The sequence below is a fragment of the Dasypus novemcinctus genome, chromosome 21 (genome assembly GCF_030445035.2).
Source record: "Dasypus novemcinctus isolate mDasNov1 chromosome 21, mDasNov1.1.hap2, whole genome shotgun sequence".
NCBI lineage: Eukaryota > Metazoa > Chordata > Mammalia > Cingulata > Dasypodidae > Dasypus > Dasypus novemcinctus.
Window position 1 is genome coordinate 79,811,540 of NC_080693.1, and position 18,581 is coordinate 79,830,120.

The window sequence follows — 18,581 nt, forward strand, 5'->3', positions numbered from 1 at the left end:
GAAATAAGACAAGGAAAAATCAAACATTTCCTTTTCACTTTTAAAAGCTACCAAGTCAGGGCGGCAGACTTGGCCCAGTGGTTAGGGCATCCGTCTACCACATGGGAGGTCCGCGGTTCAAACCCCAGGCCTCCTTGACCTGTGTGCAGCTGGCCCATGTGCAGTGCTGGTGCGCGCAAGGAGTGCCCTGCCATGCAGGGGTGTCCCCACATAGGGGAGCCCCACGCGCAAGGAGTGCACCCCATAAGGAGAGCCGCCCAGCGCGAAATAAAGTTCAGCCTGCTCAGGAATGGCCCCACACACACAGAGAGCTGACACAACAACATGACGCAACGAACAGAGACACAGATTCTGGTGCCACTGACAACAACAGAAGTGGACAAAGACGACGCAGCAAACAGACACAGAGAAGAGACAACCGGGTAGGAAGGAAGGGGAGAGAAATAAATAAATCTTTAAAAAAATTAAAAAAAAAAAGCTACCAAGTCAATTTAAGTTCTCTTTTAGGTTTGTAAAAGGTGTTATTTGAAGTACTATAGTTACATGGATGCAATCTTATAACTTCAAACAATGAAAATTATGTTAAACTCTGATAGTTAAAACTGCAAAGGGAAGGAATAAAGGAAAGAAAGAATGAGAAAGAAAAAAGAAGTTGTCTCTGGAAATGGAAGTTCATGATCTCAAACATCTAGCATTAAGCCCTTTGTTGGAAAGCAGAAGAAGAATGAAGGGAAAAGTAAAAAATTAGTTTCTTTGTTTTTTAAAGAAAATTGAAAAGGAGATTCTGGGAAACAACAAACAATGATATTATAAAACAAGGCAGCCCAGAGAGATTAAATACTTGTACCAGCTGGGAGAAACAGATGTAACAGGAGAATTAAGCAGAATAAAGAGAGCTTTTAGACTTTCTCCAGTGCTCTTCAAGCCCATCTCCAAAATCCAGAGATTGGGGAAAGTAATGCAAATCCTGCCTACTTCAATAATCCTCAAGGGCCACCCTGTGTTGAAGTTAGATAAAGCTGTAGGTAACTCCAATCAGCACAGATCAGCCGAAAAGACTTGGCCATCAGATAAATGAGCTATCTCATTCTACAGATGTGAAAACAGACCTAGGAAAGTGGAATGACTTACTACCCACGGTTTTGAGCTAGTGACAATCACACCCAGATTGTCAAATTCCAAACGAGTGCTCTCTCCTACACCATTCTGCTTTCTGTGAGGACTATACCTACAGGCTAGGCCATAATGCGGTAATCCTTACAAGCATTTTAAGAAGTACAAGAGAACTTGGTACACTACAAAAGCTATCCTATGTGTTCTAGACTGCTAACAAAAGGGAAAGGGCAGAAGGAAGCATATAAAAAAAAACCAAAAAGTTGGTAACTTAAGTGAAAATGGAAATATGAGCACAACTCCAAAATGGTGAGCACAGAAAAATGTTGATGGTCTAGTAATCTACATTATATAAATAAGTTGGAAATGAGGGGGAAAAAAGTTGGTAAATTCTTTACAAAATGATTTATGCAAGGTACTAAGCAATGCTGTATTCACAGCTAAATTATCTGTATTGCTTTAGTGTTTGACATACGCACACTGACATTTCAAAGTGAGCAGAACCTTAGAGACGGCAGATAAGACCAAGTAACAACCACCCAAGAGCCAGGCTGCACGGATGACTCTAAGACAATTTGCTTCTGAACAGAGGCTATGACCTGAAGCTTTCTAATGCTTGTGTATTTCTGTGATGCTTGCCAACTCTGGCCTATTAGGTGTCAATCAGTGATTTTATAATGCAAAATAAGGTGGCCAATCCTGTAAGAGCTAATAAGCATGACTGGTAGATTCTCAAAAAATCAGCTACCAGTATATCCCCATCGGTCTCAAATTTCCCAAGAGTCACACACATACTGGTTGGTAGCTTAGAAATTAAAATTTTTTAAATTCATTATTCTGTTTCCTTTAAATATATATATATATTAAATACTAAGATGATACAAATGTATTAATCATTTTTACATCTTTATTTCAAAAAACACTGAAATGCACTGTGGCCATCAATGTTCTGGGCAAGACAATTAGCACACTCTGGGGAAGAAGTTCTAGTGGGGAGAACACGCTTTTACTGCTTGCCCTGCCTTGGACTCCACTGAGAGCCTGTTGTAATAAGGTCGATCCATAACTGTCAAGAGAAATGTGGTCACAGAAGCACCTTCAGAAGGGAGCCAGTCACGCAGGCAGAGGGACACCTGCAATGCCATGAGAGCAAAGGCACCAATTCTTAAAGCTGGCTATGGCTAGGACTCTCTTAGACAGACCAAAAGTCAGCTCTTGAGTTTTGAAAGAGGTAGTCTAATAATGATCTTACAAAACATGATCCTCTAATAATTTTTAAAACAACAAAAATCCCTCTAGGCGTATGAGCAAGAGTTTTGCAAACCATCAACAGAAATTCCTGAAATGGTGAGGTTAATATCCAAAATTCCTCAAATGGTGAGGCGAATACCTTCTCTAAAGATTTCCTGAAAGAGTGAGGAGTGTGAAGCTGACAAGGAGGTAACCCATTTAGGCATCAAAACAGAAGTAATCATTTAGAAGAGGCCAGTTTTGATTTGTGATCAGTAATCTTGCAGAAAAAGTAATTACTAAATGCCAAGAGTATATACAGTTGCACATTCTTAACACCTTTACTAAGATAGATGCAAATCTCCCCTAAAAAGTCCCCACCATCCACCCCCACCCCCTAAAGGAATTTCCAGAGCAACGCTCAGATTTGGCACCAATTTAGAACTTTTTTTTTAGGAGGTACTGGGGACTGAACCCAGGACCTCGTAAATAGGAAGCAGGCACTCAACCACTGAGCTACACCCACTCCCCTAGAACAATGGTTTTCCAAAGAACAAAATATTACTTGGTGTTTAGTATGCTCTTCTCCCCTCAGAAGGTAAGAAAACATGAACTTATTTTGCAAATAAACAATTAAAACTCTCATTATCTGGGAAATTCTAGCAGCCAGAATATCACCTTGCCAGGTAGCCTAGATGTTGCTGTACATGCCTCTAAACCCCTTTACTCTAGAATTTAAGAAAAAAATTGATTCTGCTGGAGGCAAGTACATGACCAGAATTGTATTTGCTAACCCTGGGCTACACTGAAGTCAGAGAGCAGGTCTTTTAACCCAAAAGCTCTGGCAAACAGAGCAACTTTCACATGCAAGCACTGAAACTGTGATGACAGAATTTTTTAAATGTTTAAAATTTAAGTTTTATTCAAATGTTTAAATACACAAAACAGCAAAGGACAAAAGACACTAATTAACATAAACATAAGTAAGTCTAAGCAAGGTCAAGCAGAGGAGCACCAGAACAATCTACGGATGAGTCTGCACCCTACAAATACGGTATTTAATTTGCTATGGTATCAGTTGAAAGCTTACATCCTTCACAAATATTTTTTAAAAGCCTGATCAGAGTTCTGAGAATGAAGAAGCAGCTCCCACCACCATTTCCTACAACAGGAACCAGCTTATCATTTCTCATGTTACCTCTTAAGAGTTGAGTTCAACAACCAAACTTTCATTCAGTTTTTAAAATTCTAAAAAATGTTCTTCACTATTCCCCCACAGCAGCATTTTTTATTCCAACCCCCATATTTCCTTGAGTTATAACTTCGTAGACACACAAAACATTCTGGTTAAACAGAAGCAGATTGATCAAGAGATGAGATTACGAGAGGAGGAAGAGACAAGTTTCAGTGAAGTCCCACCCCCCCCCAAAAAAAAAAAAACTTTTAAAATAACATTAAATCCCAAATCAGGAAGAATATTAGAGATGAGGAATGATGCAGGGTTTATACAGGAGAGAATTAAAAATATTCCAGTCAACAGAAGAGGACAGAATGGGGCAGGGGACAGGCAATTGGGTGTCACCAATGTTACGTTTCTTGACCTGGGCGCTGATTACATGGGTATGTTCAGTTTGCGAAAATTCATTAACTATATACTGAGGCATGTGAACTTTTCTACATAAACATTATACTTCAAATAAAAGAAATATTTCAGTCAAGGGAATATATTAATAATATGGCTTACTTCACACCTAAGAAAAAAATCTATGCCTCAGTATACTTCAGGTACAAATTTTGCACACCCCAGAAAACATAGGGAAAGCAGAAATAACACAGTGAGACTTCAGAAACCCCCATGATGACAGCTTCCATCGTTCCTCTAAGAAATTAAATCCTAGAAATAAAACCTCCTTCACCATGGACAACTTAGAGCATTCACCACATTCTACTTGCCTGCATTACCTGATTTTGATGTTATTCACTGCCCCCCATGCCTTTTCACCTTATTTGAGACCATTCTAAAGGTAACTGCAAGATTTCCATTTGTACCAAAACCAATCTGAAGTTTTCCAAACAGTTAAAAGAGACCAAAAAAAAAAAAAAAGAGGTAAAAGATGTAAGTCTCCAACTCCTAAGAATACACCCAATCTGAGAGCAAGAACACAGGTTTTAGGGAAGTGAATGTAGCTCAACAGATAGAGTATCTGCCTACCCTACAGGAGGTGCAAGGGTTCGAGACCTAGGGCCTCCTGGCTTGTGTGGTAAGCTGGCCCACACACAGTGCTGCTGCACCCAAGGGTGCCCCCTGCACAAGGAGTGGCCTCTGTGCAAGGAGAGCCGTCCCGCACGAAACTGCAGCCCACCCAGGAGTGGTGCCACACATACCGAGAGCTGATGCAGCAGGATGCCACAACAAAAAGAGACACAGACCCCTAGTACTGCCTGATAAGAATACAAGTGGACACAGAAGAACACACAGCAAATGGACACAGAGAGCAGAAAACGGGGTGGGGGGGAATAAATAAATCTTAAAGAAAAGAACACAGGTTTTAGGATTCCAAACACAGGATTCACCAGCAATGAACTATGTGACCTTGGGCAACTTACTATTCTCTAAATTTTGGTTTCCTCACCATAAAGAGTTGACAATGATTCCCAATGTTACTGAGGGGATTAAATGAGAAAATGTAATAAGTAGTATAGCAAACAATATAGGCTATATTCCAATTCTCTGGGGACAAGTTTATTTCGTGATAGTTACTCTGCTTTACATGTCACCACTATTAAGATTTTTAAAATTTGGCAATCCCAGGGGACTGATTTTTCACCTTGGTTATATTTACTAAATTAGGTATCTTTGATGCAATGCTGTCCAAAGGCACCGAGAGTAAACACAGAGCTGGAATTCTTGTTTTATTCTGAAAACATAAGACTTTAGGTAGCGGGGGCAGGGGCCTGAGCCCAGGATCTTGCATGTGAGAAGCCAGTGCTCAACCACTGAGCCACACTGGCTTCCCTAAGTTGGTTTTATCATTTGTTTCACTTCTGCTTGAGCCACATCCACTCCTTGAATACACAACTTTTGTCCTTGCTTTAAAAAAGATTTTAGGGAGTGGATGTGGCTCAGGCAGTTGAGTGCCTGCTTCCCACATGGGAGGTCCTGAGTTCAGTTCCTAGTGCCTCTTTAAAAACAAAAGCAAAAAAAAACAACAAGCCAACAAATGAAAAAACCAACTCATTGGCTTGATGGTTGTTGAATGCTGGTTTCCCGCACGAGAAGTCCCAGGTTTGTTGCTAGGTCCCGGTATTAAAAAAAATAAAAATAAAAATAAAAGATTTAAAATGTAGAGCTCAAGAATTACAGTAGCTAATTCCCTTGCACGTCCCTTCTATAAAAATACTTGGAGATAAAAGAATTGTATTTAATTTTCTATGCCAATTATAGAAAAAGGTGTCTTTTAGAAAAATGGTAGGTAGTATTTTGTTTATAGATTGCTGCATTTTGAAATGTGACAATACATACTTTCTTGCCTGAACATTCAGTCAACTGAAAATGAACAACAAAATCATGATTTTTTTAAAAAAAGAAATAAGCGGTACACAGTTATGGAACGATTTCATCAAACCTTTCAACATACATTGCTAATTCTAACTGCTTGCAATGGGTTCAACATTTCTTCAGGGAACAATTATTCAGTAGTACCAATTTGAGAAAAAAGTATTCAAAGTCAATCTGTATAGGAGCATAATATGTGCACGAAAGAGAGGAAGAATTACAATAAAAACAAAAATAAAAAACACTTATAGCTGGTCCCTAGAATACTGAAATTCAACCAAAGCCAGTGATTTTCCCCATCTCTTCAAAGATTCAGGTAATACTAGTCCGAGGCACGATTTTAAAGCAAACGATCAATCCCAAAGCAGCAGACACAGATACCAACATGATCTGAAAACAAACTTCAAGAATTCTACCAAAACTTGCCACATAATTTCAAGTGCTTAGAAAAATAAGATTACATATACATGTAAATATTTTTAAAAAGACCTTATACCTTAAGAACAAATTCTAGAGGGCCCTGGCTAAGGTAACAGTGAAGCAGGCTAGTAAGACAGGGAATCAATAGACAGAGCTGGAACTTGGCAAGAAGACCAAGTGTATGTCGATACCCACAAGATGGCTGCTAGATGACCTTCCCCAAGATTCTGTCATTCAGCACATTTCCTCCAGAAGCCAGGAGTAGCCCCAGAAATTCCCCAAGGACTTCATCACTGGACCTTATGGGGGATTGATAGGTGGGGTAATCAATCAAAACAGCAAACAACTGGAACTCCTCCCGTGCCATTAGCAAAGGGGAGGAATAATTAATGGTTCAAAAAGCAGGTGCAAGGCCTGAACTCACTCTCTCCTGCCTCTGAACCCCTCCCTGATCCTGCTTTCTGCGCCCTGCTCTCACAGTTCTTCCTCAGCCATGATGGCCACCCAAGTAAAACCTGGGCATTTATAATCTATAATGGGGAATTGTAGTCTGTAAATCAGCCCTCTTACTCACTTTTCAGCCCCTTCCTGTCTATCTGGGACCCATGATCTATTATTTTCTCCCATTTCTCATCCCTCTCTAAATAAATTACTGGCCTAACTCACCTGACGTGCACTTGAAATTCATTTCTGTAGCATAGTCAAGAACCTAGACACAATCTGATAACAGTACTGGGAGAGTCATTTAAAATCACTTTTCTTCAGTTACCTGTTACCTATTTTACTAGACCTATTAGAAGGCCCAACTTCTAAGACTCCCTTAGTATGGATTACTATAGCCAGGTCTCAAGCTATACGGATTCATTACTAACACTTAAAATAACTGCTTTACAATCATCACTACCTCCATCTGTCATATTTTTTTTATTCAATGTGAAAAACATCGTGGCTATGCTGTTTGCTATGTTGTATGCCAAATCATGAAAAACACCCACACTATAGATAAGCTATTCTGAATTTTAAAGACAAGATAATCCAATTAATTAAAGGTAATCCAATTAATTAAGGTTCCTGATCTCACAGAAACCATAAACTGCTTTACCCAAGCACATAAAGATCAACAGTTCTCAAATTTGTCCTGTCAGGCCAGTCTCTATCCTGAATAACTACAAAGGGCCACACATAACCCAGCAAAAACATTCAAAGTACCTTTACCCAATTTACCCTCTTGGCCCTTAAAGTTGAGAAAGTTGTGAGGAACTGAAATCCACTTACAAAGTTTTCAAGACTCTTATTTTAATTTTGACAGATTTATAAAATTGCGCGTAAACATCAAACCATGCTGCTTTATCAAATGGTTTAAGAAAACCTATTAATTCCTTTTTAAAAAAGTAGTTATGAAATGATGTCAAATCTAAAGGGTACTTTACCTATGCTGATAAACCTCTTTTGGCTAAAGAACAATGTCTATGTCATGAAATACTATTTTTAGTTTCCTTTGAAATGGCTATTTCTAGTAACCTAATTTCTTTGGAGAATTAGGAGTCCTAAACACTTGGTTTTTCACATTATTTTCTTTCTTTACCAAATTAAAGAAATCTAAAGGACATTTAAGTCTACCTTCTGACCATTAGCAACACAATGGTGAAACAGGCTAGAGGCCTTGCTCTCTTAAAATTTTAATATGAAAAGGAAGGAGAAAGAGAGATGAAAAACAAAATAAAACCCAAACTCCCCAATTTTCCACTGACAAAAACCATTCACCACTTTTATACTGCCCTGTGAATAAGAACAAGTTGTACCCACAGGAATAGTACTTTCTTAACTGTAACCCAAACTAGGTTTCTCAATCCTCTCTGAGCAGCTGTGACCAGTCTGAAAGCAGAACACTGGAGCAAGAGACCTGGGCCCACCAAATGTCAAATGTCCAGGCATCATGGCCTAAAGCTGAACTTACTGACCTCAATCTATTTAGTGCTCTGAATCAGTCCAAAACACCTCAGTTTTCCTGTTAAAAAAAGAATAATCATAAATACCTCTTTCTCTATGTTCTAATTATCCAGAGCTTGGCATCCCAATTTTCATAATCTGGCTATCACCCAGTTACCCATTCTGTCATCCATTGCTTCTCTAAATGAACTCATCGGTTTACTCAAGCTAGCTAACTCACCAACCTCTAAACACACTGTACTGCTCTCACATTCCTCCCCCTGGTTTGGACTGTTCTCTTCCTTAACTTTCCAAATCTTACAAAATTCAATTCAGATCTTAGAATCACCCTGCCCATCTCTTTCTGCTTTACTTTTATAGTTCTTAATGAAAGTCAATAATAACATAATCCATTGTGATATCTCGTTTACTACTACTTTGTACCATGCCACCCTCCCAAACCAAATTGCAAGCTCCCTGAAGGATAGCTCCAGGCCCAATTCTCATCTTTATCCCCCATTGTGCTTAGCATGGCATCTGGCAGGATACTAAGGAAACCACCTGTAAATGGGGGCCTCTGTGCTAAGTTATGTATACAGTGTATATGTACATGCACAGATACAATGAGCCGGCTGGGTCTGGGGTCAATTCAAAAAGTACCACACATTTTACACCACTACCATCAAATTCCTTGGTGAGAAAGTTACATTTCACCAGACCCTAGGAAAAAAAAACAACTATCCAGGGTACCTTAGATGTCAAAGAGGTAAGAGTTTGCTCCCCTAAGGAAGGCGAGGCAACACCAAGGGAAGTAACAGGATTAAGCAACCAACCTTCCTGCACCTTAAGCACTAAAATATTCTCATGTGGAGTACCTTAACTTAAAAAAGGATACACCAATATCTTTTCGACAAAATCACCTATTTCTACTTTTTAGAAAATGAAAAGGTGTAAGAGTGAGGACATGGGGTGGGTCGGTGGGGAAGGGAGATTTCAGTATGAAAAGGATGAAAGGAGGTGATGCCTTGGGTGGACTAGGGAGAGAGATGTTGTTTCACACGTCTGTGCAACATTCTCAGCATGGTGGCACCTGGACTGCTGAAGTGTTTGGTTCAATCTGGAAACCAAACTTTTAACTAACTTTTGCAGGGTGTTAATTTTTATAATTATAATACTTCCAACCAAATTTTTACAAAAGATAGCTGGGAAGGCCTTAGACTTTTATATTCTATCATTGAATTGCAGCTAGGTTGATACAGAGTGATTTTCAGGGCCACTCACACACATATTTTTAAAATGTAAGACATTTTTTAATTGCTCATATTTTAACAAAACAGGAAAGTAGTTCACACTTATGTGATATTACTCCACCCAGATAAAACTGGAGGCAGTGAAACCTAAAGACATAGACTATACCCCAAAATAAACTTTCTAACCCAGGGGGTACAGAGTTTCCATTCAAAACAACTGTCTTCTGTGTTGTGTGATTTGTGGAAGGTCTTTTACTTTGGTGGGGTTGATTGCTCAACACAACAGTGAAATGTCAGAATTTCAACTGCAGCAGAAATAGATGATGACAGAGTGACAGAAAGAGAGATGCAGCATATATATATATATATATATATATATATATATATATATATATATATATAGTTATATAGTTATATAGTTACAATTATTTCAGGTAGTTTCAAGAGAGAAAAGTTCATCCATTTCAAAAGTTACATATGACCAATGCTAGGCAAGTACTGTGGAAGATTGAGAAGAGTGGCAAGCCGTAAGATATGTGTGCTGAGGGGAGACAATGAATGTTCCTCCCAAACACTTAAGAGTCCAGTAAACTGGCAGTTCCAATGAAATGTCACAAGGGGGGAGATAAGGATACTATAGCAAGTATCAACTCAACAAAAAAGATACTTGGGCTCTTAACTATCAGAGACTTCCTGGATGATATGTGAACTAGGTTAAATTCCTTGTTTGGGTCTTCTGTTTTGCTTAGACTATGAAGAACTGTGAGTAGGAGAAATATGGCAAGCCCCCCAACTTGCTATCAGGCAAAGGAAGGAGTGTTCTCTTAGCCACACTTGGCTGTCATTAACTAAAGGACCTTAGCCACACTTGGCTGTCATTAACTAACGGACCAACTATGCTTCCTCCAGATGGAAAAGGAAATCTATACTAATGGTGCCAGAACTTCCCAATGGAACCAATCAAGACAATCTCAAACTGGAGCTCATTCTTTAACAACATATATTTAGCAACCATCCTTTTCATCTTTACTAACAGAAACCTTTCAATCTCGGATAAAATTCTACAGCACTCTCCTTAAAAAGTAAAACAAACAAACAAACAAACAAAAACTAAAGCCATCCACGCCAGGGGAGGAGTTACACAGCCTTTTGATGGCAAGGCAAGCCTGGTCACATTTATCCATTCTACCCTCTAACATCTACTCACTTCCCGTTGTTCCAACATGATCAAACAGAAAACAAAAGCTCCCAACAAACACTCCCCTTCCTCCAATTTAACTACAACAGCAAGAGTGTATTAATTTCACTTAAGACTTTATTGATGCAAGATGTGACCAACTAAAGATCTATTGATTTACAGTCATTTTGTGACCCAATAGCCACCTCAGAGAATGTAACAGAAAGGAAAAAAAAAAAAAAAAGCAAAGCTGGGCATTGAACTAATCACTAAGGTTCCACAATTCTGAAAAACTCAAGGCTGGGGATGGGGGTGTCTTACATCTAGAATGTCATCATTCTGAATGAAAAAACTAATTTCCAAATGTGTTTTCCACTTCCCGAGGAGTTAATTTAGCTCCAAATAAAGAACAGTTTGTAATCACGGACGTGGTACACAAAGAGGGATGGGGGGAGAGTGGTAAGGTCCATGGTCATTCCCAGCATGGAGGTGAATGCAGGCCAATTAAACAGGTAATTATACAAACCAAAGTGAAAGTATAATCAGTTAAGTATAGCACTCAGTATAGGATTGGGGGCAAAAAACAAGAGACCTAACCTAATTTTGGGGAGAGGAGGCAGAGTAAGAAAGGATTTCTGGTGCATGGTCTAGGCAGAGGCCTACTGTGTGCAAATTAAGGAATTCAAACTCATATACTACGCATGATAATCAAAAGTCACTGAAGAATGAGTGACACTCAGGTCTGCATTTTTCTAGCTGCACTGTGAGAATGAACTGCAGGGAAGGAGCTCAGGGAAAGGATGACAGTGCTTGCACTGGGGTGAGGCAGTGCAGTGAAAGTTGAAGACAGATTCAAAATAAGTTTTGATCAGATGATGCTCAGTGCACTTTTTTTTTTCTTTCTCTCCCCTTCCCCTCGCCCCCCGCAGTTTTCTGCTCTCTGTGTCCATTCACTGTGTGTTCTATCTGTGTCCACTTGCATTCTTGTCAGTGGCACTGGGAATATGTGTCTTTTTGTTGCATCATCTTGCTGCGTCAGGTCTCCGTGTATGTGTCACCACTCCTGGGCAGGCTGGACTTTTGCGCGGGGCAGCTCTAACGGGCACACTCCTTGTGCATGGGGCTCCCCTACGCGGGGGACACCCCTGTGTGGCACGGCACTCCTTGCGCGCCATCAGCACTGCGCATAGGCCAGCTCACCACACGAGTCAGTAGGCCCTGGGTTTGAGCCCTGGACCTCCCATGTGGTAGGCAGACGCTCTATGCATTGAGCCAAGTCTCCTTCCCAGTGTTCTCTTTCTTAGTCACAGATTTTTTTTTCTGAGAGGCCCTTTAGAACAACTGCTATGTAGAGTTACTGGGCAAATTTCTTTTTCTCTTTTAAAGTCAACATAAGTAAAATGCATACTTAAAAAACAGTGGAGTCAGAGTCTAGACTATAGGTTACCAGGAGCCAAGGTGGGAGTAGGGAATAGGAGTTAATGCTTAAATTGTACAGTTTCTATTTGGGCTAATGGAAAGTTCTGGTAAACGAGATGGGAATGGTAGGACAACATTGTGAACATCATTAACAGCAATGAATTATATATCTGAATGTGGTTAAAAAGGGAAGATTTTATCTGGGAACGCTGTATTTTTTTGTATGATTTATCTATAAAACTACAACTTCTCTAATAAAAAAGGTAGATGTTACCGCTGTGCTGGCTATCTTCCATTTGCCTGTCCAAGTGGGCTCAATCAATGATAAGCCCCACATAAAACCGAAGGGAGGGAGGCTGAGGTCAGGGTCACCAGAGTTTCTGTGGACAGTCTTTGACTTTTTAAAAAAAATTTTAAATTTATTTCTCTCCCCTTCTCCCCCCTCCCCCCAGTTGTCTGCTCTCTGTGTGTTCTTCTGTGACAGTTTCTATCCTTATCAGTGGCACCAGGAATCTGTGTTTCTTTTTGTTGCATCATCTTATTGTGTCAGCTCTCTGTGTGGGCGGTGCCATTCTTGGACAGGCTACACTTTCTTTTGCCCTGGGCGGCTCTCCTTATGGGGCACACTCCGTGAGGGTGGGACTCTCCTACTTGGGGGGCACCTCTGCGTGGCAGAGCACTCCTTGCACGCATCAGCACTGCGCATGGGCCAGCTCCACACGGGTCAAGGAGGCCCGGGGTTTGAACTGCAGACCTTCCGTATCGTAGGTGGATGCCCTTATCCATTGGGCCAAGTCTGCTTCCCTCTTTGACTCTCAACTTAAGGTCTCAGTCCTCTCCTCCACCATGTCCCAGGAACTCTGCCCCCTTCCTTTGACTGTTATCTTCAGGCCTCAAGATGGTAATCCCACTACTACTTTGGGGCAATGTACCATCTCATATGATTTAACAGCAGTGAGGTATATATCTGAATGTGACTGAGGGGGGAGATGTTAGGTTGTATATATGGTAACAGAATAAAAAAAAAAAATCCATGGAACTGCACTATACCAACATTGAACCCTAAATTGAACCATGGACTACAGGTAATGGTACAATTATAAAGATGTGCTTTCATGAATTGTAGCAAATGTTCTACATTAATGCAAGGTGTTAATAATGGGTTGGTATATATATGGGGATCCTGTATTTTATGCATGATTGCTCTGTAAACCCACAACTTCTCTAATAAAGAAAAAAAAAAAAAAAGGAACCTAAAGGTAGAGCAACACAGAACTCAGAGTATGTTAGAGGGTATGATAAGCAAAATTAAATTTCCTTTTATATTTTAATTACCTTTAAATAAGAGAGAGCCATGGCTTGCTTGCTACTACTTTCATATTTTCATTACCTTTTAATAACAGAGCCATTGCTTGCTTGATTGATTCATTGGCTCTGAAGGATCCCCAGTCAGGGTTTTCTCTCTCAATACATATATATTTAATTAGAGAAGTGGGTTTACAAAACAACCATGCATAAAATACAGGATTCCCATATACCACCCTATTATCACACCTTGCACTGGTGTGATACATTTGTTACAATTCATGAAAGTACATTTTTATAACTGTGCTATTAACTATAATCCACAGTCAGTTAATTACATTCTGATTGCTCTCCTCTGTTATGCTACACATTGCCTTTCTTCAGTGGAGCTGTCGTATGTTTAAAACACAAACACTTATTACATAGGATGTGGCCAGCTGGATGTGGTTTCTGTTTCAATTAAGCAGAGTCATTTCTTACAGGTAACTACTCTGTGATGTTACTCCACTGAAGGAAAACTATTGCCTAATAGACAAGACTATTTATCCTCCCCACCCTTCTCCTCCACCCTGCTCAACTACTACCAGGAAGGCTGAAGAGTCCTACAGCCCAGAACGCGTAACTTCATACATGCACATCTGGAATGACTGGATCAAGGGACTCATTCCCGTCTTGTGTCCTAAGACTTTTTTAAAAAACTTTTTATTGTGAAATAATTTCAAACTTTCAGGGATGTTGCAAACATAATACATAAACACTACAGAAAACTCCAATACATCTCCTATGCAGATTTATAAATGTTTAACATTTTAATTTTTTTCTCACTCTCCTGAACATTCGAGTATAGGTCGCACATATCATTCTCCTGAACACTTAATATGTCCATGTATATTTCCTAAGTACAAGGATATTTACTTAGATAACCATATTAAGTACAATTATCAAGTTCAAGAAACTTAACATTGATACAAACCATACAGACTATATTCCAATTTTTTCCCCCAATTATCCCAATAATGTCCTTTGGGCATTTTCTGTTCCAATATTAGATCCAGTCCAGATCATATATTTCAGTTAATTGTTATTGTCTCTTCAGTCTTTTTTTTTAAATTGTGGAAATATATAAACAATATAAAATTTCCTATCTGAATCACACTCAAGTATACAATTCAGTGGCATTAATCATATTCACAATGTTGTGTTACACTTACCAACTATTCATTATCAAAATTTTTCTATCACCCCAGAGACCCCACACCCATTATGCATTAACTCCTCCCATTTCTCCTCTCTCCTGCCTCTAGTAACCTGTACTCTATTTTCTATCTCTATAATTTGCATATTCTAATTATATCACATAAATAGAATCACACAATAGTTGTACTTTTGTGCCTGGCATATTTCATGCAACATGATGTTTTCAAGGTTCATCCTTGTAGCATGCACTAGAACTTCATTCCTTTTTATGCCTGCGTACTATTCCATTGATATACACACCATATTTTGTTTATCCATTCTTTTTTTTTTCTTTTGTCTTGAATACCTGGAACACACCTTATCTTTCTTTTTTTTTTTAAAGATTTATTTTTATTTTATTTTAATTCCCCTCCCCCTCCCCCAGTTGTCTGTTTTCTGTGTCTTTTTGCTGCGTCTTGTTTCTTGTTTCTTTGTCCGCTGAGCGGCACGGGAAGTGTGGGAGGCGCCATTCCTCGGCAGGCTGCTCCCTCCTTCGCGCTGGGCGGCTCTCCTCATGGGTGCACTCCTTGCGCGTGGGGCTCCCCTACGCGGGGGACACCCCTGTGTGGCACGGCACTCCTTGCGCGCATCAGCACTGCGCATGGGCCAGCTCCACATAGGTGAAGGAGGCCCGGGGCTTGAACCGCGGGCCTCCCATGTGGTAGACAGACGCCCTAACCACTGGGCCAAAGTCCGTTTCCCCACCTTATCTTTCTTACCCCTTTTTGTTTTCTTTATTTTACGCTACCATTTTGCCCTTTCTGTCCCTTCAGTTCTCCCTTTCCTTCCCTTCAGTTCTTGCTGGAGGCAAATTTTTCAGTACCACTTTTTGTTTCTTTCGCACTATAAACTTGTCAAATACAAAGGTAGCTTGAGTGTGTATCATAATTTCCTGGGAGGCTTGTTAAGACATAGGCTCCATCCATTCCAGAGTTTCTGATTCAGTAGGTCTGAGGCATTGTCTCAGAATTTGCATTTCTAATAAGTCTCCAGATGCTGCTTCTGCTGTTGCCAGGACCTTGATTTTGGGATCTACTGGTTTAAGTGTTCTTTCTTTGCATTCATTTGTTGATGCATCCTTCGGATGCTTTTTTACCTTTTAGCTAGTGAAAATAATGCTGCTGTGAACAGTGGCATATAGATACCTTGAATCCCTGCTTTCAATGATTCAGACTTTTGTAGACATCCCCTCTCCTCTTTTTGGATGATCAAACTGGCAAAGACAAAAAAGTTAATACTCAGTGATGGTGAGGGTGGTGGGATGGTATTGGTAGGAGTATAAAAAGGTTTAAGGTTTTATGAAAGGCAATTTGGCTGTGCATATCAAAGATGTTTTTTGTTTTTTTGTTTTTAAGATTTATTTTTTATTTATTTCTCTCCCCCCACCCCGTTGCCTGCTCTCTGTGTCCATTCGCTGTGTGTTCTTCTGTGACCGCTTCTATCCTTATCAGGGGCACCAGGAATCTGTGTTTCTGTTTGTTGCGTCATCTTTCTGTGTCAGCTCTCCATGTGTGCAGCGCCACACTTGGGCAGGCTGTGCTTTCTTCACGCAGGGCGGTTCTCTTTACGGGGCATACTCCTTGTGTGTAGGGCTCCCTTACGTGGGGGACACCCCTGAGTGGCATGGCACTCCTTGTGCGCATCAGCACTGTCCATGGGCCAGCTCACCACACAGGTCAGGAGGCCCTGGGTTTGAACCCTGGATCTCCCATGTGGTAAGTGGACGCTCTATCCGTTGAGCCAAATCCACTTCCCTGTATCAAAGATCTTAACTGAGTAATGCCATTCTAAGAACTCTATTCTAATAAAATGACCAAGTAAGTAAACAACTGTGAGTGTGTATTTTAAGCCAGGGACTGTGCTTGGTGCTGGGGATACAACAATAAAGAAATGATCCTTACTTTCAAGGAGCTGATAGTGGGGAGGCAAGGTAATCACAACTTCGGCTGCAATAAGTTCTATGATGAAAAAGTTCAGTGTGCTGAACAAAGCAGTTTGGTGGTAATCTACTCTAATGATGTATGGAAATGGGTGCCAAGAAGCTTAACTGGGCAGTGACATTTAAAATGAAACCTTAATTGTGAGCAGAATTTAGCCAGACTTGTGCACGGGGTTGAAGGACACAAAAGAGAGCGAGGAGAAATCCAAGCAGAAGGAAGAGCAGGAGTTAAAATTTCTTGAGACTGGAGGAGATTTAGCACAGTTCAAGAACTGAAATGCTAAATCTAACGAGTTATGTTCAAAATGAAGCCCCTGGAGGCTGGAGAAAGAGAGAACTAAAAGCTAGACTGTGCAGAGCTTTTAAGACTACTGTCATGATTTCAGGAAATTATGGACTGAATTTGCTTTTTAAAATGATGATTCTATCTTTTGTGTGCCGCATATACATGAGGGGACAAGAGTTGATTAAGTGGGAGACAGTTGATTAAGAGGCTTCTGCAGTAAGTCAGGCAAAAAGAGAAAGAAATTTAGATGAGGGTAGAGGAATTATGACTGCTTTAAAAAGTCTCTAAAATGAACATTTAAAAAATCCACATGCATTATTTTAAAAATCTAATTTACTCCCTTAACTCCCTGACAAGATTTCTACATGTTTGCAGGAACAGGGAACATAGTGAGTATAGAAATATTAAATTTTATGGTGACTCAATTAAAATGTCAGAGAAGGTTTAATTATTCATTACCATAAGCAAACAAAAAGAAAATGTAAAAGAAAGACTCCCTCAGCTCTGAAGAATGATCCCATTTTTGAGGGGGACACAGGTGATGTGTTAATTGTTGTTCAATTAAAAACAGCTACACAAAAGTGACAATACCTTTTCACAGAACCAATTCAAACGGATATAATGTGCAGGAAAACTTTAGAATCTATGGAAATATTCTATTTTAATCTACATGCCCTGAAACATGCTTTCTCACTTACTACTCAGACTTTCTTTACTTCCAAAATGGACATCAGGTGGTTTACAGGATCCCAAATATGGATCCTTTCATCAGGAAAATGGGCTTTTAGGTTCAAAACATAACTTTTTTCTAACACACCCTTCTAATAGATTTGGAGACAAATATAACTGTGGTTAACAGACAGGCTAAATTAACTACTCCTCCTTTTACTGTTGGAATGGAGGCCTCTCTAGTAATTAGCTAGCTTTCATGGCCTCCTTCAAGCAGCTGCGCAGCTCAGAAGGAGCGGGTTCATTGTGAAGGCTGGGGGGGTGGGAGTGGGGGCAGCCAAAGAACAACCACACTGCTCTCTGTATGTATCATCAAAAGAAGACAAGTCTAACCTTGCTCCGCCTATTAGTTTTCTCTCTTTAAGCACCTACACACTGTTCCATGTGGAAAATCAGTACTTTCATCCCACAGAAACATCACAACCTGCAGAGAATAGAGAGACTAAGAGGACTAAATAATAGGCTGTATTAATGCAAACGAAGGGTTTGTCAGCGTCTCAATTTCAGACTGTAAGAACAACTTCCTGATTTCAAGTAGCATTTAAAGTTAGCAACTGTATGCTACTCCATCCTTCTGGGTCAACCACAGCACTGACAGAGCAAGCCCTGTGTTCCTTGGCAGTGGAAGGGTAACCAGACATGTGGGTCACTCCCTTGCTCAAAACAAGAAGTTCCCCAATTCTCAAAACTGATCAGACATACAACTAAGATATGACTGCTTTTTGCGGCTTTAGAATGGTATCATTAGACTTTTTATAATGTCTCCTTCACCCAGTATAAGGGCTTTAATGTCACAAATGTCTATATATATAGCAGATCCCCTGTTTTTGTCAAATTAATTTTCACCATCAAACATACAATATACAGCTCTGGGAGAAATAAATTTTAAGCTGGTTTAAAAAAATATTCTTTACTGGATAGTTTCCTGTTTTTTTCTTTGGTTTCTAACTATCTTAAAACAATTTTTATTCTGCTTTATTGCACTCTTTTTT

The 18,581-nt window shown here is 39.9% G+C and overlaps 1 protein-coding gene across 2 annotated transcripts in view; it reads right to left on the reverse strand.

The window, feature by feature from the left end:
- The window catches only part of GRB2 (growth factor receptor bound protein 2), a 74,431-nt gene that overhangs the window by 23,413 nt on the left and 32,437 nt on the right, over window positions 1-18,581 (reverse strand). The gene's annotated exons all lie outside the window — the stretch shown is intronic.